The following is a 22,890-nucleotide window of genomic DNA, read 5'->3' as shown; positions in this document are numbered from 1 at the left end:
GGGGCCGGTCCCACTTCAATCGCCGGAGCCGTATGGAGTTGTGCGGGGCTGGTCCCGACATCGCGCGGGGCTCCGAAAAACTGACTGTGTTCAAAAATTCCACGCGCAACAGCCTGTCGGCCCGCAGCCGCATTGAGGTCGTACGCAGCGTCTCGATGCAGTACGCAGCGTTTTTTCACAGAGGCCCAGGGAGCCGTTGGTGCGAGGGGAGGAGTACCTGTGCTGTAAGTATAAAATACATCGCGGGGCTTGCTTTCACAGAGGCCCAGGGACCTGACACCAAAATCGGCAACGTTCCAGAGAAGGAGTCTGGTGGAAGCCTCTAATTGGTGGAAGAGGACCGGGTTTACATTTTTACATTTCTGCCTTCAGGTTAAGGATTCTGGGAGTTGAGTGTACAGTATTTATTAGTATTTATTAGTAAAGTTTAAAGGATAAAATTTTGTGTTTTTTAATATTTAATATAAAGTTCTTTAGTAACTTGTCAGTTTCTTTGTTGAACTAAATTAAGGCGCATGCTGCAATCAAAAGCGCTTGAACAATTGGTTGGGAAGAAAGCCAAACTGTAAGGAGGACGACTGGGCGACAGATGGCACAATGGGCTAAGTGTTCGGCTGGCAACCGGAAGGTAGCTGGTTCGAATCCCGCTTGGAGTGCATACTGTCGTTGTGTCCTTGGGCAAGACACTTCACCCACCTTTGCCTGTGTGTGTCCTTGGGCAAGACACTTCACCCATCTTTGCCTGTGTGTGTGAATGTAATTATGTGAAGCACTTTGGGGTCAATGCAAGTTGACTAAAAATGTGCTATATAAATAAAGACATTTAGAAATTTTAAATTTAATTTGGGAGTAAGATATGTCAGTGGAGATTGGCTCCGTGGTTTGCTCAGCCTGCAACATGTGGGAGATCAGGGATATGGTCGGTTTCCCTGGTGACTACGTTTGCAGGAAGTGTGTACAGCTGCAGCTCCTGGCAGACCGCATTGAACGATTGGAACTGCGGCTGGATTCATACTGGAGCATCCACGATGCTGAGAAAGTCGTGGATAGCACGTACAGCGAGTTGGTCACACCGCAGGTAAAAGGTAAGAGGACGGAAAGGGAACGGGTGGCCAATAGCCAGCAAAGCAGCAGGCAGGTAGTGCAGGAGTCCCCTGCGGTCATCTCCCTCCTAAACAGGTATACCATTTTGGATACTGTTGAGGGAGATGGCTCATCAGGGGAATGCAGCAGCAGCCAAGTTCATGGCACCATGGGTGGCTCTGCAGCACAGGAGGGGGGGAAAAAGAGTGGAAGGGCAATAGTAATAGGGGATTCAATTGTCAGGGGAATAGATAGGCGTTTCTGCGGCCGCAAACGAGACTCCAGGATGATATGTTGCCTCCCTGGTGCAAGGGTCAGGGTTGTCACTGAACAGCTGCAGAACATTCTGGAGGGGGAGGGTGAACAGCCAGTTGTCGTGGTGCACATTGGCACCAACGATATAGGTACAAAAAGGGATGAGGTCCTACAAGGTGAATTTAGGGAGCTAGGAGATAAACTTAAAAGTAGGACCTCAAAGGTAATAATCTCTGGATTACTACCAGTACCACGGGCCAGTCAGAGTAGAAATAGGAGGATATTGCAGATGAATACGTGGCTTGAAAAATGGTGCAAGGGGGAGGGATTCAAATTTTTAGGGCATTGGAACCAGTTCTGGGTGAGGTGGGACCAGTACAAACAGGACGGTCTGCACCTGGGCTGGAATGGAACCAATGTCCTTGGGGGAGTGTTTGCTTGTGCTGTCGGGGAGGATTTAAACTAATGTGGCAGGGGGATGGGTGCAAGAGCAGAGAGGCAGAGGGGTGTAAAATGAGGGTAGAAGCAATAGGTAGCAAGGTGAAAAGTAAAAGTGGCAGGCAGACAAAACCAGGGCAAAAATCAAAAAGGGCCACTTTTCAACATAATTGTATAAGGGGTAAGAGCGTTGTAAAAACAAGCCTGAAGGCTTTGTGTCTCAATGCAAGGAGTATTCGTAATAAGGTGGATGAGTTGAACGTGCAGATAGCCATTAATGATTATGATATAGTTGGGATCACGGAGACAAGGCTCCAGGGTGACCAAGGCTGGGAGCTGAACATCCAGGGATATTCAATATTCAGGAGGGATAGAGTGAAAGGAAAAGGAGGTGGGGTAGCGTTGCTGGTTAGAGAAGAGATTAACGCAATGGAAAGGAAGGACATTAGTTTGGAGGATGTGGAATCGGTATGGGTAGAGCTGCGAAACACTAAGGGGCAGAATACGCTGGTGGGTGTTGTGTACAGGCCACCTAACAGTAGTAGTGAAGTTGGAGATGGTATCAAACAGGAAATTAGAAATGCGTGCGACAAAGGCAAAACAGTTATAATGGGTGACTTCAATCTACATATAGATTGGGTGAATCAAATTGGCAGGGGTGCTGAGGAAGAGGATTTCTTGGAATGTATGCGGGATAGTTATCTAAATCAACATGTAGAGGAACCAACGAGAGAGCAGGCTATTTTAGACTGGGTATTGAGTAATGAGGAAGGGTTAGTTAGCAGTCTTGTTGTACGTGCCCCCTTGGGCAAGAGTGACCATAATTTGGTTGAATTCTTCATTAGGATGGAGAGTGACATTGTTAATTCAGAAACAATGGTTCTGAACTTAAAGAAAGGTAACTTTGAGGGTATGAGACGTGAATTGGCTAAGATTGACTGGCAATTAATTCTAAAAGGGTTGACGGTGGATATGCAATGGAAGACATTTAAAGACTGCATGGATGAGCTACAAAAATTGTTCATCCCAGTTTGGCAAAAGAATAAATCAGGGAAGGTAGTGCATCCGTGGATAACAAGGGAAATCAGGGATAGTATCAAAGCGAAGGATGATGCGTACAAATTAGCCAGAAAAAGCAGCATACCGGAGGACTGGGAGAAATTCAAAGACCAGCAGAGGAGGACAAAGGGCTTAATTAGGAAAGGAAAAATAGATTATGAAAGAAAACTGGCAGGGAACATAAAAACTGACTGCAAACGTTTTTATAGATATGTGAAAAGAAAGAGATTAGTTAAAACAAATGTAGGTCCCTTGCAGTCAGAAACAGGTGAGTTGATCATGGGGAACAAGGATATGGCGGACCAATTGAATAACTACTTTGGTTCCGTCTTCACTAAGGAAGACATAAATAATCTGCTGGAAATAGCAGGGGACCGCGGGTCAAAGGAGTTGGAGGAATTGAGTGAAATCCAGGTTAGTCGGGAAGTGGTGTTGGGTAAATTGAATGGATTAAAGGCCGATAAATCCCCAGGGCCTGATAGGCTGCATCCCAGAGTACTTAAAGAAGTAGCTCCAGAAATAGTGGATGCATTAGTAATAATCTTTCAGAACTCTTTAGATTCTGGAGTAGTTCCTGAGGATTGGAGGGTAGCTAATGTAACCCCACTTTTTAAGAAGGGAGGGAGAGAGAAAACGGGGAATTACAGACCAGTTAGTCTAACATCGGTAGTGGGGAAACTGCTAGAGTCAGTTATTAAAGATGGGATAGCAGCACATTTGGAAAGTGGTGAAATCATTGGACAAAGTCAGCATGGATTTACGAAAGGTAAATCATGTCTGACGAATCTTATAGAATTTTTCGAGGATGTAACTAGTAGCGTGGATAGGGGAGAACCAGTGGATGTGGTGTATCTAAACTTCCAGAAGGCTTTCGACAAGGTCCCACATAAGAGATTAGTATACAAACTTAAAGCACACGGCATTGGGGGTTCAGTATTGATGTGGATAGAGAACTGGCTGGCAAACAGGAAGCAAAGTGTAGGGGTAAACGGGTCCTTTTCACAATGGCGGGCAATGACTAGTGGGGTACCGCAAGGCTCAGTGCTGGGACCCCAGCTATTTACAATATATATTAATGATCTGGATGAGGGAATTGAAGGCAATATCTCCAAGTTTGTGGATGACACTAAGCTGGGGGGCAGTGTTAGCTGTGAGGAGGATGCTAGGAGACTGCAAGGTGACTTGGATAGGTTGGTTGAGTGGGCAAATGTTTGGCAGATGCAGTATAATGTGGATAAATGTGAGGTTATCCATTTTGGTGGCAAAAACAGGAAAGCAGACTATTATCTAAATGGTGGCCGATTATGAAAAGGGGAGATGCAGCGAGACCTGGGTGTCATGGTACACCAGTCATTGAAAGTAGGCATGCAGGTGCAGCAGGCAGTGAAGAAAGCGAATGGTATTTTAGCTTTCATAGCAAAAGGATTTGAGTATAGGAGCAGGGAGGTTCTACTGCAGTTGTACAGGGTCTTGGTGAGACCACACCTGGAGTATTGCGTACAGTTTTGGTCTCCAAATCTGAGGAAGGACATTATTGCCATAGAGGGAGTGCAGAGAAGGTTCACCAGACTGATTCCTGGGATGTCAGGACTGTCTTATGAAGAAAGACTGGATAGACTTGGTTTATACTCTCTAGAATTTTGGAGATTGAGAGGGGATCTTATAGAAACGTACAAAATTCTTAAGGGGTTGGACAGGCTAGATGCAGGAAGATTGTTCCCGATGTTGGGGAAGTCCAGGACAAGGGGTCACAGCTTAAGGATAAGGGGGAAATCCTTTAAAACCGAGATGAGAAAAACTTTTTTCACACAGAGAGTGGTGAATCTCTGGAACTCTCTGCCACAGAGGGTAGTTGCGGCCAGTTCATTGGCTATATTTAAGAGGGAGTTAGATGTGGCCCTTGTGGCTAAGGGGATCAGAGGGTATGGAGAGAAGGCAGGTACGGGATACTGAGTTGGATGATCAGCCATGATCATATTGAATGGCGGTGCAGGCTCGAAGGTCCGAATGGCCTACTCCTGCACCTAATTTCTATGTTTCTATGTTTCTGTTTTGACGCCGTATGCAGCGTCTTGACGCCATATGCAGTGTCTTGACGCCGTACGCCTAGCGCGTGGCGTTGCGCGATGACATCACCGCCTGGCGTGCCGTTGCGTGATAACGTAACCGTCCGACGCCGTGCGATGTCCAGATTCAGTCGGCCCAGCTGATTGGTGAGTATGATGTCAGGACCAGCCCCGCACAACTCCATACGCCTCCGCGGTTGGAAGTGGGACCGGCCCCGCGAGGCCGTACGCCTCAAGCCACCACGTTTGATCGCGCTAGACGCATACAATCGCATGCTGGTGGTACAGGCCCTTTATTCCAGCACTTCGTGTTTTATTTTGTAAACCAACATTTGCGGTTTCCTGTGTCTCCGTGACACTATTAAGTTATTCACCTTCAATAACGGATGGTTGTTTAGATATCTTAGCCCTGCTACTGCGTTGTATGAAATATTACCCTTTAACCAGCCAACATTGTATTTCCCACCAATTTATTTTGATGAATGGTGACTCTTCGTGCCATAAAATACTCACTCTCAGTGAAACATACAACCCGATAACAGAATTTAATTTCGCACAACAACATTAATTTAAGACTTGATCTGAGAAAGATTTGGAATGACAGATATCCTGTAACAACTGGATATCTCGGTCTTGACAAGGCTGTTGTATTCTACTCACCTCTCAATATCTGGACATAAAACTTGCGTGCTTCTTTGAAATTGCATCATAAAACACAAACCAGCTTTACTTCCTCCCAGCTGTATTTTTATGCTCCCAGCTGTATATTTTAGGGCAATACCTACATGACATTAGATCAACAATAAATTAGCATAAGGTGGATTATCACTGCCATGAGGCTGGAGAATAAATCAGACTTCTATAATCAAAATTAAGGGCATGTTTCCAAAACAACCCTTTGGCTCCATGTGAAGGAATGCCAGTGAGTGATGGGAAGCAGGGACAGGAAACAAAATAAGAAAGATGACTGGGACAATTGATTCTAGTTAAATAATGGGGGCACACATCAAAATACTGAAATGCAAGGAACTAAAATCTCAATACTGTTTTATTCGTGTAAAGATATTTAATTATTAACGTTTTCTGTTGATTCGGGAACATCGCAGCAGATGTTGAGTTTGAGTTTGAGTTTACATGTGTACCGAAGTGCAGTGAAAACCTTTTTTTCATTGCGTGCTTACCAGTCAGCGGAAAGACAATACATGTACATGGTTACAATTGAGCCATCCGCAGTGGCACTGTTAGGCACAGTATATTACTTTGCCTCCATTCATAATGCACTGCATAATTTTATTATCAGATTAAAGCAGTAAAATGTACAGAGATAGCTGCCACAGTTTATCTCTCACTTAACAACTGCACTCCATGATCTTAGGAAATATTAGGCATGCAGCGGGTGTATGCAGTCAATTTCCGCAGTCACACACTGTGAGTAGTGCTGTTGGAGACAAGAGGATGGGAAACTAATTGTCAAGCAGATGTTCCCTTTTAGAGGAGTAGACAGTTCGACATTCTCTGTGTAAACACTTCACACATCCTGTCATTGCCAGTGATATGTTTTGCTCTGCCTGCATCGGTTTTTAAGAGAGAAAAAGGTAAAATAAGTACAGCCGGCAGATGAACATAATAACACCGAAAAATAAAGCCAGAAGTAGGCATGTCATAATTTAACAAGACAATGGCTGATTTTTCACATCAACCACTTTGCCACCCTATTCTTACAATCAAAAAAGAATGATCAATGTTGTATTGTTCGAATAAAGAACGGAAGATCAAATACTTCAAAATACAAGTGTTTCGTACAGCAGTTACCTTTGACCTGGCGGCAGCTGCAGGGGAAAGTGGTCCTTCTAAACATTTCACTTCTCACACTGTAAAAGTGAAGTGTTATTGATGGCCTCGAAATATGATTGTGCAGGAAGATGGAATGAAGATAATGATGCTCCGAAGACCAATGCCAGTAATTTCTTGGAGACACAAGAGACAGAAGATGCTTGAATCTGGAGCAAAATGCAAATTGCTTCAGGAACGTGGTCTGAAGAAGGGTCCTGACTTGAACCATCATTTGTCCATATCCCTCTACAGATGCGGTGGTGATCCACTGAGTTCCTCCAACATTTGGCTTTTTGCTCCAGTTTGTTCAAATTGCTGGGTACATTCTGTGCAAAGTTTGAACATTTAAATAGCACCAAATGTGGTCATTTCATATATAACAAGAGTCATTCCAGATGACCCATAGGGTAGCTGACTGTGATCCAGATTGATTAAAGTTATCCCGACGCTTAATGGAGTAATTTAAGGAGTCATTTGGAACACCACAGAAGTCAGCGGATATACGTATCACACATAGAATGAGCTCATTGGAGACCTTTAAAATATGTTTTATCAGACTTCAAAATTATATCTTGCACTGAATGTTGAACCCTTTATCTTTTATCTGTAAACTGGATGACTCGATTATATTCATGTATAGTCTTTCTCTGTCTGGGTACCCGAACAAAATCTTTTCACTGTACCACAGCACATGTGACAATAAAAAACTAAACTAAACTAAACCATGATATTGTGTAGGAAGGAACTGCAGATGCTGGTTTACATTGAAGATAGACACAAAATGCTGAAGTTACTTCAGCATTTTGTGTCTAAACCATTACATTGTTGAATGGTGGAGCAGGCTGGAGAGGCAGTACAACATCCAGGGAATTTTACATATATATGTTCTGTTCATTGGCAGATCACGTTGCTACAGTATATTACTATATGTTGCTGCGGCACCTTGACGCTCAGAAGACAGAATAGATGTACCAGGAATGGTGGATAATGAATGAATGAATGAATGAATGAATGAATATAACTTTAATGAATATAACTTTAATTGTCATTCAGGTATACACATAGACACAGTGCACATTGAACGAAATTTCGGTGCATTGACTCTTCAAAGTAGCAGCAGAATATAACATTTATATCAGGCGATCAGTAAAAGTGCTTAGTGTGTCCATAAAAAGTGCTTCATGTGCATAGTTCTGTAAAATAGATATGTAGGAAAGTTTTTTAAAGTGGCAATGTATAAGAAAGTTCTAGCCTCGGTTTGATTGTGAGTTCAATAGTCTTATGGCCTGGGGGATGAAGCTGTTGCAGAACCTGGTTGTCCCGCTCTTCATGCTGCGGTACCTCCTCCCAGAGTTCAGCAGTATAAACAGTCCACATTGTGGGTGTGTGGGGACTCTGGTAATGCCCTTAGCTCTTGTCAGGCAGCGTTTGTAACCAATGTCCATGATGGAGGGAAGAGAAGTCCCAATGATTTTTTCCGCTGTCCTCACCACTCTCTGAAGGCACTTCCAGTCCGCAGCTGTACAGCTGCCGCACCACATAGAGATGCAGCTGGTCATGACTGATTCAATGGTGCTTCTGTAGAATGTGGTGAGGATGGGAGGGTGGAGGTGTGATCTTCTCAACCTGCGGAGGAAGTACAAACGCTGCTGTGCCCGTTTTACCAGAGATGTGATGTTTGTAGTCCAAGTTAAGGTATCCGTTATATGCACTCCCAGGAACTTGATGCTTTTCACCTGCTCCACTGCTAAGTTGTTGATGCACAGCGGAGTGTGACTGGGCTGATTTTTCTTTCTGAAGTCGACGACAATCTCCTTGGTTTTGTCCACATTTAGGAGAAGGTTGTTCTTGCTGCACCAGCTCACCAGCTGCTCCACCTCCTCTCTATATGCCCGGTCGTCGTTATTGCGGATGAGGCCCACTACTGTTGTGTCATCCACGTATTTGATGATATGGTTAGTAGTGGACCTGGCGACACAGTCATGTGTCATCAATGTGAAGAGCAGCGGACTCAGGACACAGCCCTGAGGGGAGCCGGTGCTCAGTGTGATGACCGAGGAGGTGTTCTTCCCCACCCGCACAGACTGGGGTCTTTCAGAAAGGAAATCCAGGATCCAGTTGCATAGTGTGGTATTGAATCCTAGGGGTGCCAGTTTGCTCACCAGATGCTGGGGGATTATCGTATTGAATGCTGAGCTGAAGTCAACAAACAGCATCCGCACGTGGGTGTTCCTCTCCTCCAGGTGTTGTAGGCTCAGGTGGACTGCAGAGGAGATAGCATCCTCTGTGGAGCGGTTCGGGCGATAAGCAAACTGGAACGGGTCAAAACTGGAGGGGAGTTTAGAGACCATGTGCTGCTCAATAAGCCTCTCAAAGCACTTCATTATTATTGGTGTGAGTGCTACGGGGCGGTAATCATTCAGGCAGGTTATTGTGGACTTTTTGGGAACTGGTATGATGGTAGCTGTCTTGAAACATGATGGAACAATGGCCTGGTTCAGGGAGGTGTTAAAAATGTCTGTCAGAACCAGGGCCAGCTGGTCGGCACATCCCCTAAGCAGACGCCCCGGTATGTTATCCGGTCCGGCTGCCTTTCGCTTGTCAATGCCCTCCAGGATTCTGCGGACTTCAGCAGTTTCAAAAGACAGTGTCTGTTCTCCTGGTTGAGGCTCTAATTTCCTCACTGTAGTGGTGTTCAGTGCCTCAAACCTGCCGAAATGATTATTGAGTTCATTGAGAAAGTCTGTGTCATCCTTACAAGACACTTATAATTAAGGGAGTAATGACCATGAGGAATTTAAATTAATTAATATTTCTAAAGAAAATGTTCTTGCAAAATTTGGAGATGTAGATAATCATGCTCAGGGAATGTGTGGATTTTTACATTGCCATATTTTGCAAGAACATTTCCTTTAGAAATATCAATTAATTTAAATTCCTCATGGTCATTACACCCTTAATTATCCACCATTCCTGGAAATTTTATTCTGTCTTTTGCAATGAAGAGCGGTGGAAAATATTTGCTTAACGTCTCTTTTATTTTCTTATTCCCATCATCATTTCTCCTGTCATTGTCTTCAAGGCTTTTTACTTTCTTGTGGAAGCTCGTGACTTTTTAATATTGATTATGAGTTTAATTTGTACATGCAAAGACAGGTTTGCAGATACGCCAGGATGATTCGGTGCCTGTATCTACCAGGCTTCATTGTATACATTCAGAAATGATCGAGGATCTCCTGAATAAGGTATCAGATATCAAGGACACAAGGACATAAGTTCAAGGTGAAGGGGAAAAGATTTAATAGGAATCTGAGAGGTAACTTTTCCACACATAGGGTAGTGGGTGTATGGAACAAGCTGCCAGAGGAGGTAATTGAGGCTGGGACTATCCCAACATTTAAGAAACATTTAGACAGGTACATGTTAGACAGATAGGACAAGTTGGGAGGGATATGGACCAAGTGCAGACAGGTGGGACTAGTGTAGCTGGGACATGTTGCCGGTGTTGTCAAGTTGGGCCGAAGGGCCTGTTTACTGGCTGTATCACTCTATGACTATAACTCTAAGTAAGAATTCGATTGCATTCAGTGTATTTCAAAGTCCCATGAAATCACAACATGCTTCAAAACAAATTAATTACTTGCAATAATAATGAAGTGTTGCAACGTTTAAGAAACATTTGGACAGATAGAAGGATAGGACGAGGTTAGAGGGATATGGGTCAAATGCAGGAAGATGGGACATTTTGGTCGGTGTGGGAAAGTTGGGCCGAAGGGTCTGCTTCCACACTGCATGACTATGAACTTTTATAAGAAAGAAAGAAGTTGACATCACGACAGATTTATACCTGGTTCTAACGTTGCATTTGAAGGCTTCTAATTATGCGTTATTAAATTTTAAACCAAAGTTTGCCTAAGAATTGTACAGGTCAAAATACAATCCACCATGAACATTTGCTTTTTTGTTATGCATATTTTCATACACAGTAGAAGCATAATGGTACTGTCAATAAAACCTCTGCTGCACAGCGCACAGTGGTCCATAAGAACGGTGCGCAAATTGCTTCCACTCCAGTTTGGTGTGTTCTGATGAAGTCAATGTGGTGTCTGCAGACTTTTCCACAGATGGGTAGGAAACGGCAGGTGTGTTCATAAATTCATAAGTTATAGGAGCAGAATTAGGCCATTTGGCCTATCAAATCTATTCCGCCATTCAATCATGGCTGATCTATCTTCCTCTCTCAACCCCATTCTCCTGCCTCCTCCCCATTAACCGTGACACTCCTACTAATCAAGAATGTGTAAATCTCTGCCTTAAAAATATCCATTGACGGCCTCCACAGCCTCCTCTGGCAATGAATTCCAAAGATTCACCACCCTCTGACTAAAGAAATTCTTCCTCATTTCCTTCCGAATGGTACATCCTTTTATTCTGAGGCTCTGGCCTTTGATCCTGGACTCTCCCATTAGTGGAAACATCCTCTCCACATCTACTCTATCCAGGCCTTTCACTATTCGGTAAGTTTCAACGAGATTCTCATTCATCCTTCTAAACTCCAGCGAGCACAGACAGGTCCAGCACTGTCAAACGCTCATCATATGTTAACCCAATTATTCCTGGGATCATTCATGTAAACCTCCAGTGGACCCTCTCAATCACCAGCACATCCTTCCTCAGATATGGGGCCCAAAACTGCTCACAATACTCCAAATGTGGTCTGACCAGAGCCATATAAAGCCTGAGCAATACATCCCTGTGTTTATATTCTAGTCCTCTTGAAATAAATGCTGTGTTGAATGGGTGGGTAGCTACTGAGAGAGTTGGCCGCTTCAGTCTCTGATGATCTCGAGGCATTCCCCACCATGCTCCTTCTTCACTTTGAGCAATCATGGATAAGAGATTCCCAGGTGTATTACTGGGAATTCTGCACATTGCATTTGAGCCGGAAGTGTCCAAAGGCAGCAATAGTCATTGTTTCTGACACCCTCATCCTCAACAGAAAACACTTACTGTACTTCATATCAACGGCCCAGTGATTGAGTTCCTGCTGTTAAGGTCTGTGATTTGCATAATTATAGCTTGGGTTTCATTACATTCTTTAAACACAGAGGATGAATTATGATGAAATCGAGGAATTAAATAATTATTAGCAATTACATGTGTATCATGCCCAGAAACTATTAATGGTTGTGCATTAAATAATCCTACCTAGGATGTTTTCTGTCTGATAAAAAAATATTAATATGACAGAATACAGTATGCACTCATTTTGTGTCATCTGGTAACATTAAGAAATAGATCCTTGTATTTTTCCAATAATTTCGTAAAATGCGCCCACGTCTTCTCAGAAATGGTATGAAATAAATGTTGGCACCCAAGTCATCTAAAGAGGTATCATAGAAACATAGAAAATAGGTGCAGGAGTAGGCCATTCGGCCCTTCGAGCCTGCACCGCCATTCAATATGATCATGGCTGATCATCCAACTCAGTATCCCGTACCTGCCTTCTCTCCATACCCCCTGATCCCTTTAGCCACAAGGGCCACATCTAACTCCCTCTTAAATACAGCCAACAAACTGGCCTCAACTACCTTCTGTGGCAGAGAATTCCAGAGATTCAGCACTCTCTGTGTGAAAAATGTTTTCCTCATCTCGGTCCTAAAAGATTTCCCCCTTATCCTTAAACTGTGACCCCTTGTTCTGGACTTCCCCAACATCGGAAACAATCTTCCTGCATTTAGCCTGTCCAACCCCTTAAGAATTTTGTAAGTTTCTATAAGATCCCCCCTCAATCTTCTAAATTCTAGCGAGTACAAACCGAGTCTATCCAGTCTTTCTTCATATGAAAGTCCTGACATCCCAGGAATCAGTCTGGTGAACCTTCTCTGTACTCCCTCTATGGCAAGAATGTCTTTCCTCAGATTAGGAGACCAAAACTGTACGCAATACTCCAGGTGTGGTCTCACCAAGACCCTGTACAACTGCAGTAAAACCTCCCTGCTCCTATACTCAAATCCTTTTGCTATGAATGCTAACATACCATTCGCCTTCTTCACTGCCTGCTGCACCTGCATGCCTACTTTTAATGACTGGTGTACCATGACACCCAGGTCTCATTGCATATCAGGGCTACTGCTCAAAAAGGAGAAACAATCGACTAAAGATGCTGAAAAAGAAAAACACAACATGCTGATTCAGAGGATCTTGAGGACATGGATAGGTGATGTTTCAGGTTGGGACTCTTCTACAGACTAATTGTAGTAGGTGGGAGGAATCTGGTAAAGAGGTGGGGCAGGACAAAGCCTGGTAAGTGACAGATGGATGCAGATGGGGGTGGGGTTAATTGTCAGATTAGTGGACGGAGGCCAGAGATGAAAAGAAGATGTAAGGCTATAAGGAGCGAAGAGGAGGGAATGCCAAATTAGAGGAACACATGCAGATGGAAAGAGATGGGCTCTACCTCTCTGTCCCCCTAACTCTTCCCTATGCCCCACCCAGAGTTGCTGCCTTACAGCACCAGTGACCCAGGTTCAAACCTGACTACAGGTTCTATCTGTGTGGAGTTTGCACCTTCTCTCTGTGACCGCGTGGGTTTTCTCCGGGTGCTCAGGTTTCCTCCCACTCTCCAAAGACGTGCAGGTTTGCAGGTTAATTGGCTTCAGTAAAATAGTAAAATTGTCCCTAATGTGTAGGATAGTGTTAGTGCATGGGGTGATCGTTGATCTGCACGGACTTGGTGGGCTGAAGGGCCTGTTACTGGGCTGTATCTCTCAAGTCTAAAATCTAAAGTTTAAAGAGAGAATTCCAGAGCTTAAGCCATTCACAGATGGACAGAAGTTATTTTCTTTTATTTTGAAAGGGGCATGCAAAATCTGGATCATGGAATGGCAGTTAATATTGATTGCGAATCTGATGTAATATATGACTCTATTTTGTCAGCACCATCAGGGGTTACGTACCGTTAGGAATTAATTCATATCTACCCAGCAGCTGTGGCTATCATTTTTTCCAGGCTACCATTGAATGCCTTTAGTCTCAGTAATATTTAAAGATGACGTTGGCCGATGACCTGTTTCAATGAGATAAAAATATACCACTTGTTAGTCATCCCCACGTCAGTCATATTTTTAATAACAAATCATTTTTAATCTTCAGTGCCTGAAGTGTTCCAGTTAGAAACCAGTAGAGGAGAAAAGCTAAAGCGTCACAGTGGTGCAGCAGGTAGTGCTGCTACCTGGCCGTGCCTGAGACCCGAGTTTGATCCTGACCTCGGGTGCTCTCTCTGTGTGGAGTTTGCACGCTCTGCCTGTGACCGTGTGGGTTTCCACCGGGTAATCCGGATTTCTTCGCACATCCCAAAGACGTGCGGGTTTGTAGGTTAATTGGCATCTGTAAGTTGCCCTAGCTATGTGGGAAGTGGATGCGAATGTGGGATAATGGAGAACTAGTGGGAATCAGTGATCGATGGCCAGCGTGGAGTCGATGTGCCTGTTTCCTTGCTGTATCACTAAACTAAACTTTACTAAACTAAACTCAACTTAAATCAACTAAACGTAATGTGTAGGAAGGAACTGCAGATCAGATTCAGATTCAGATTCAATTTTAATTGTCATTGTCATTGTCAGTGTACAGTACAGAGACAACGAAATGCATTTAGCATCTCCCTGGAAGAGCGACATAGCAAATGATTTAAATAAATAATAATAAGTGATAATAAGTGTCCGGGGGGTGGGGGGGTGATTGGCAGTCACCGAGGTACGTTGTTGAGTAGAGTGACAGCCGCCGGGAAGAAGCTGTTCCTGGACCTGCTGGTTCGGCAACGGAGAGACCTGTAGCGCCTCCCGGATGGTAGGAGGGTAAACAGTCCATGGTTGGGGTGAGAGCAGTCCTTGGCGATGCTGAGCGCCCTCCGCAGATAACGCTTGCTTTGGACAGACTCAATGGAGGGGAGCGAGGAACCGGTGATGCGTTGGGCAATTTTCACCACCCTCTGCAATGCCTTCCGGTCGGAGACAGAGCAGTTGCCATACCATACTGTGATGCAGTTGGTAAGGATGCTCTCGATGGTGCAGCGGTAGAAGTTCACCAGGATCTGAGGAGACAGATGGACCTTCTTCAGTCTCCTCAGGAAGAAGAGACGCTGGTGAGCCTTCTTGATCAGAGTTGAGGTATTGTGGGTCCAAGAGAGGTCATCGGAGATGTTGACTCCCAGGAACCTGAAGCTAGAAACACGTTCCACCTCCGTCCCGTTAATGTGGATGGGGGTGTGCGTGCCGCCCCTGGACTTCCTGAAGTCTACAATGAGCTCCTTGGTCTTCTTGGAGTTAAGGGCCAGGTTGTTGTCAGCGCACCATGCTGCTAAGTGCTGGACCTCCTCCCTGTAGGCCGACTCATCGTTGTTGCTGATGAGGCCAATCACCGTTGTATCATCTGCATACTTGATGATGGTGTTAGTACCATGTACAGGTGTGCAGTCATAGGTGAAGAGGGAGTAGAGGAGGGGGCTCAGCACACAGCCCTGTGGAACCAGATGCTGGCTTAAACCAAAGATAGACAGAAAATGCTGGAGTAACTCAGCGGGATAGGTAGCATATCTGGATTGAAGGAATGGGTGACGTTTCTGGTCGAGATCCTTCAACCTAAAGTTAATATTAAATAACTAGTAACTAAGCACCTAGTAAATTTGATGTCTAATTTACATTAAATCAACCAATGTTTCAGAACCCTCATGCAGATTCCTATCCTGGAATTGTTGTCATGGACACAGCAGTATGGATACAGTCGCAGCACTCACTGCTGTAGAGGCCACATCAGGTGCAACCAAGTGCAATAGAAAAGGTCGGAGGAAGTGCATGTGAATATTTGCCTCACCTGCAGGCCTGTATGGGTTGCTATACCCCTATACCCCTCATACCCCTCAAGAGATAATCTTGAACCAATCTACCTATACCTACCATACACAACCTTGCTTTTCCTGACCAGTCTCAATATCTGAAATCAAACAGGGTTCGCTAATCCTGCCAGCCTCGTTCTTCACTCTATCAGGAACATGCTGCCCTGAACTCTCGTTATCTCACATTTAAAGCCTCCTTCTTGCCAAATGTCTTTTTACCTGCAAACAACTTCTCCCAATCAACCTTTGAAGGTTCCTTCCAATGCCTTCAAAATTAGCCTTACAGCAACATAGAACTTTAGCTTGTGTTAGTTTAAAAAGTTATAAGAATTATCATTACTGCTCCCAAAGTGCTCTCCCACTGCCACCAGTCACTTGCCCTGTCTCATTTCCCAATAGGAAGTTCAGAGCTGCCCTCTCTATCCCCAGGTCATGCACATCTCTCTTGAGAAAACTTCCCTGGACAAGCTTAACAAATTCTATCCAAATAATCCGATTATTCTTACAGATATCAGTGATTACATATTTGCTCCTCTAATTCTCAGTGACTATTGGGGGCCGGTCAGAGTGATCATCCCCTTCTTATTTCTGAATTCCATCTAAAAACCCTCACTAGACATTACCTCAGGAGCATCCTCTCTAAGTACTGATGTGATGTTCTCCCAAATCCCCCTCAAAAAGCAACTCCCCCTTCTCTATTACCTCCACATCTATCATCCCACAACATCTGTGCTCCAGCATATTCAGCTGCCAGTCCTGCCCATCTCTCATGCTGCAGGTAATAGCTATAATATCCAGTCCCATGTACCTATCTATGTCCTGAGCTCACCTACCTTACTTGTCAGGCTTCTTGCATTAAAATAAGTGCAGTACAGCCTATCAAACCTTCCTCACTCCCAGTTCTGTCCTTCCCCCTTGCCCCTAGCCCCTTGCCCCTTGCCCCTTGCCCCTTGCCTGTACTGTCCGCTGAACTTACTCACTCTGCAATCTGCATTTACTTCAACTCTCTCATCCGCAACACTACTTCTTTGGGCCCCTTCCCCCGACAAGTTTAAATCCTCCCGAGTTGCACAAGCAAATTTCCTTTGAGAGGCAACACCCCACCCCAGCAGTATGTAAAATAGTATTAACACATTTGAGAGGGGAACAGTCAGAAACAATCCAGGAGTATTGTGATATTTCTAAGTAATCTGCAGGTGGGAACTGAGGAGTGTTGTTAAAATATTCTTGGTGAGTTGCTGTAGTACAGATGGTGCTGAGTTTCTTGGGCATTGTTGGGGCTGCAACCATCCAGCAAACTGGAGGTTAATGCAATACAGTTCTGGTTGTGGCTTACCGGTTCTGAAGAGCCTTTTAGAGTCGGGAGACTAGTCACTTATTACAGAACACATACTCTAGGCTCCTCTGTTATCAGAGAAAATGGGAGGATGTGTAATTTGCCACTGCTGATTGCAATTTTTTCTAAGTTCACTTTAACTGTAGCTCTTACATGTGGCAATTTCTCATGTAAAGAAGACAACCCAATGTTTATAGAAATAACACCAGGTTTACAAGGCAAAATCTATTGCAGTTTAAATATTTATAGATACTGTAGATTGTTATGCACATTTATAATTTGTTCAATTAAGCTACCAAAGGCTATAACGGGTTCCCCAATTAAAGCTAATTTTGCATGACAAACTGAATACATAATTTGGATGTGAGAACCAATTATAATAGTAAGATTAAATGAGAGCTTACCAGTTTGAAGTTTGATCTTTATTTTATGAGGAGTTACGATGAGGGATTACGTGAAGACCCCGCCAGCACCCGTGCGCGACATTCTTCAAAGCAGCGGTTTCTGGAATCACAGAAATAGTCATTGCAGTAAACATAGTAAAGACAAGGAGAACCAGTTGCCCCTTACCAGTTGACCTTTATAATTGAGGGCGGGAGCAGAGGGCACGTAATCCCTCATCGTAACTCCTCATAAAATAAAGATCAAACTTCAAACTGGTAAGTTCTCATTTAATCTTACTATTTTACTTCGGAGTCACGTGAGTGACTACGTGAAGATTTTAAAGCTCTGTGATTTCAAGCCGTGTAACAGTCCATGCTTCACTCACTGCCGAAGTCATTCAAGGGACGAAGTATGTTATTGTATTCAGACAAACATCCAATTCAGGAAATAACAATTTATTATAACAAAATAATCCTCCCTAGGGCTAAATATATTGCAGAATTCAAACTTGATTCTGCAATACCGCAGGTTTGGTTATTGGCTTATTATAAAGAATTGGAAGGTCTTTCTCTTGACCATCCTGCTGTAGCCAGGATATGGTCCATAGGCACTTCCTTGTCTCTAGCTGCTGGTGTTGCTGTTGCCCATGTGGATAGAAACTTAAGATGTCAGTATACACCCCAGCAGCTCCCAAGCCTGGCTGAGCCATCTAGCGATGGTTAGTGCTGATACCCGGCCATTAGGCTGTTTATGGCTGCCCATAGTGCTAATTTACTTCCTCTTAAATTTCAGTAGTTTTAAGGGATAATAGAAGGTGTGTCATTACACATAGTCGGGTGTCAGTTGGGTATATCTGGAATTCCAAATTTTGTCCTGATGATCATGGTCTATCTTGTTTAACAAGCTCTAATATGCGAAGCTATCTTTTCTGGAGATGCCATCATTTATCCCAGTCTCAGTTTATGTAGAAACTGGACCCGCTAGACCTGAGACCAGTACTATCAGCATACTAACCATATAACCATATAACAATTACAGCACGGAAACAGGCCATCTCGGCCCTACAAGTCCGTGCCGAACAATTATTTCCCCTTAATCCCACCTGCCTGCACTCATACCATAACCCTCCATTCCCTTCTTATCCATATGCCTATCCAATTTATTTTTAAATGATACCAACGAACCTGCCTCCACCACTTCCACTGGAAGCTCATTCCACACCGCTACCACTCTCTGAGTAAAGAAGTTCCCCCTCATGTTACCCCTAAACTTCTGTCCCTTAATTCTGAAGTCATGTCCTCTTGTTTGAATCTTCCCTATTCTCAAAGGGAAAAGCTTGTCCACATCAACTCTGTCTATCCCTCTCATCATTTTAAAGACCTCTATCAAGTACCCCCCTTAACCTTCTGCGCTCCAGAGAATAAAGACTTAACTTATTCAACCTTTCTCTGTAACTTAGTTGTTGAAACCCAGGCAACATTCTAGTAAATCTTCTCTGTACTCTCTCTATTTTGTTGACATCCTTCCTATTTCCACATTTATCAGCATTAAACTCCATCTGCCATCTTTCAGCCCATTCTTCCAAATGGCCTAAATCACTCTGTAGACTTTGGAAATTCTCTTCATTATCCACAACACCCCCTATCTTGGTATCATACTGTTTTTAAATGTCAGTTCCCCCCCCCCCCCCCCCCCCCCCCCCCCCCCCCCCCCCAGGGACAGGGACATTGCTGGTGCCCCTAGCAATTTAAGTACAACACTGACGTCCCATATCTGGGAGTACTTCCCTCTAGGATGGTTGGTGTTGAAATAATCCTCATAAGTTTGACAACTAGAGGGTGAGATCCCATGGAGAGTTGTCGTTGCGCCTGCCACCAGCAAGCTGACAGGGCACTCCTGCATACTTATAGTACTGCTGCTCAGTCCTTCATCTACATGAAGGCTGGATAGGAATTCCCAGGACGTTGGTGGTTGTCGCTGTATTATACGCTACACCAGCCCTTGTTGATTCTTGATAGGCTGCCGTGATCAAGCTCATGGTCCTGTCCGCCAGCCCGGATCTAGCATGGTGGACTATGGTTCAGAGACTATGTCTGAGACCACAGGGATCCATGGCTGTGTAGGCCAATCAGGTACTTTCAAGGCACTTGATGTTGAGTCCATATGTGTTTTTGTTTAGGATCCAACTGATGAGGCAGGAGGGAAAAACATTGTAAACAATTATTCCGCATTAAGTGAGTAACGTCCATTGCTGCTGCCCCAAGTGTGGTTCACAAGCGGCATATGTTGGTAACTGGTGATTGGGTCTAGATGCAAATGGATCGATATCTGGTGTCCCTCTTTTGGTAATATCAGCAACTTTTTTGTGGTCCAACAGCCATTCGATGCTGTCATTGAATTTTCATGACCTGGTATGTGGCTCAGTATTGAGCTTACCTGGTAGGTAAGTTTGCTGATAGTCAAATATGTATGTTAACACACCATAGCCAAATATACTGGCCAGATTGACACATGGTATCGATCCTTTCTCCCATATGATTAATATATGCCACCACTGTGATATTATCAATTCGTAGGCGGACATGCAGATGGTGCATTGTTAGCTGTAGGCTTTTAGACCATAAAACGCACCCAACACCAGTGTTTTTAGTAATTAATTATTTTGTAGGTTTATCCAAGTCTGCTTTACTCTTTGGCAATGTTACAGACATATGGATAACGTTAATTGTAAATCCCAGAAAGTCCAGTTGTGGATGCCGTCGACTAGATTTATCTGGATGGAGATGACCCCAGAGTTTCACCCTATGTTTGGTAGCTAAAACTGCTGATTTAGTTAGATCCAGGGTTTTTTCCCCATAATTGATATACCATCAAGATATGCCATGACAATATTGAGTATAGAAGCTGGGATGTAATGTTAAAATTGTACAAGGCATTGGTGAGACCAAATCTGGAGTATGGTGTACAATTTTGGTCGCCCAATTATAGGAAGGATGTCAACAAAATAGAGAGAGTACAGAGGAGATTTACTAGAATGTTGCCTGGGTTTCAACAACTAAGTTACAGAGATAGGTTGAATAAGTTAGGTCTTTATTCTCTGGAGCGCAGAAGGTTAAGGGGGGACTTGATAGAGGTCTTTAAAATGATGAGAGGGATAGGCAGAGTTGATGTGATCAAGCTTTTCCCTTTGAGAATAGGGAAGATTCAAACAAGAGGACATGACTTCAGAATTAAGGGACAGAAGTTTAGGGGTAACATGAGGGGGAACTTCTTTACTCAGAGAGTGGTAGCGGTGTGGAATGAGCTTCCAGTGGAAATGGTGGCGGCAGGTTCGTTGGTATCATTTAAGAATAAATTGGATAGGCATATGGATGAGAAGGGAATGGAGGGTTATGGTATGAGTGCAGGCAGGTGGGACTATGGGAAATAAATTGTTCGGCGCGGACCTGTAGGGCCGAGATGGCCTGTTTCCGTGCTGTAATTGTTATATGGTTATATGGTTTATATGTTTTTGTTTCTAATATTGCCAAGGCCCGTTTAATATCTTGGTGAAAAGTCTTGGGGCTGAAGTTATCTCATTAGGCAACGCTATGCCCTGCCATTGTTGCCCCATCCAGTTAAATTTTAGGTATCGACAATGATCCCTCCATGTCTCCCAAAACAAATGTAATATTCCCCCTGTTAGTACAGGTCATACACCTTTATGTTCTAGAAGGAACCAGATCCACCTACTTACCTGTTGCCGGTGGTACGTCCCTTTCTTCAAATTCTGGCTCTTCTGCAGACGAGGCGCCGGAGTGCGGGGTTGGCACGTTTTCCATGAGGGTCGCTCTGGGCCTTGGCCTGAAAGGACCTTCGTGGTGCTGCGCGGCCCTCATGCTTTCACCAGCGTCCTGGTGTTGATACCTGCTGGTGGTTGCATATGGGTGCTGTCGTTGCTGATGACGCTGTTATGAGCCCGACGGCTTTTAATCTCTTTGTCGAGCTTTTCTCTGTACCATCGTCTGGGCGAGCAACCAATGATATGCCCGCTGTCAGAAGTTTTGAAATCTTCTGTAGTTTGACCTCCTGGGTTTTTGTGCCAGTCCCACTGTACCCCCCAGATCGCATTGTTTGCTGCAGGCATTTTTAAAACAAAGTAAAGTTCACAGGAGGCCTATACTTCTGCGTAATTTTGTTGCCTGTTCCTGCAGAAGATGGAAGTACAGGTAGTCGATGCTGGCTGTCAGCCTGGCCTGTAATGGTACTTTCGTTGATCCGTAATTTTGGTGAATCACTCCCAGTAGCTCCTTAGGATTCTGCACGCCCTGCACCTGCCGTTTTCTTCAGCCACGTCCCCTTCTTCCGGACCAGCCCAGCCCTGGTCCACAATGCATTCCTCTATCGAGGGAGATGCATTGTTTTACAGCCCTCAATAAGGTGCTGTTGTGGGAGTGCGAAGACTCCCATAGGTGAGCTTGCTCCATCTCCCGGAGCAAGTCACGGGCGAACCTCTGCTGCACTCAGGCAGCGCGCCTCTTCGGCCGGACTCAGATGAGTATGATCGGCCGGGCTGAATCCTGCTGGGTTTTGCCTCCAGCCTGCTGCGCTGTTTTGAGTTGTACGACTCATGGCGCTGGATTCAGCTTGGAGTCGGTAATGTGAACCTTAGTAACCACGCCAACGGTCACTTTCACTGCCCTTGGGCAGTGCGTCCTTCTGGCCGGACTCCCCTGAGTCTATCGGCCGTACCGACTCCTGCCTGCCTGCAGCCCACTGTGTTGTTTCCAGGTATACAGCTCGCGGTGCTGGGCTCAGACTGCGCTGGTCGTACCCGGCTGTTGGCTGCCGGAACCTTCCTAGTTCCTCACAGCCTGCGGTCCTGGAACCGCTGGTTGCCCATGGCTGTCGGCTGCCGGAACTTTCCCTAGTTCCCCGCAGCCTGCGGTCCTGGAGCCGCTGGATGTTAGTGGTGTTGGCCAAAGATCCTATAGCGGAGCGCTCCGCTATAGGATCTTTGGTTCTGACTATCTACCTGATCTGTGCCTCTCATAATTTTAAATAATTCTCGCAGGTTTCCCTGCCATCTCCAGTGTTCCAGAGAAAACAATCTACATCTGTCCAGCCTCAGCCTGTAGCTAATACCTTCTAATCCAGGCATAATTCTGGTAAACATCCTCTCCACCCTGCTAAGACTTTCCAGAGTTTCTGTTTTCATTTTAGATTTCCAGCACCTGCAGTTATTATTTTTCATTTCCTTTGGCTCCACAAAGTCTGATTAAAATGCATTTTCATTATACATGCAAAATCTCTGAATAGCTTCAAGGACGCAGATGACAAATCTGATTTAGTTTTGAACTTTATGACAAGATTCATTCTCAGGACGCTATTGATATTCTGCCAAGATTGGTTTTCTAATGTGAAATATCTTGTCCCTTCCAGTTCTAACATAAAATAGATTTATATTTGAACAGGGAAAGTTTACCTGCCATGTTTTTTCTTTGAGAATGGTTTAAAGGTCAATATTCTGCACACATATACAATACAATACAATACATACAATA

The sequence above is a fragment of the Amblyraja radiata genome, chromosome 2 (genome assembly GCF_010909765.2).
Source record: "Amblyraja radiata isolate CabotCenter1 chromosome 2, sAmbRad1.1.pri, whole genome shotgun sequence".
NCBI classification, from domain to species: Eukaryota; Metazoa; Chordata; class Chondrichthyes; order Rajiformes; family Rajidae; genus Amblyraja; species Amblyraja radiata.
This window is presented reverse-complemented; position numbering follows the sequence as displayed.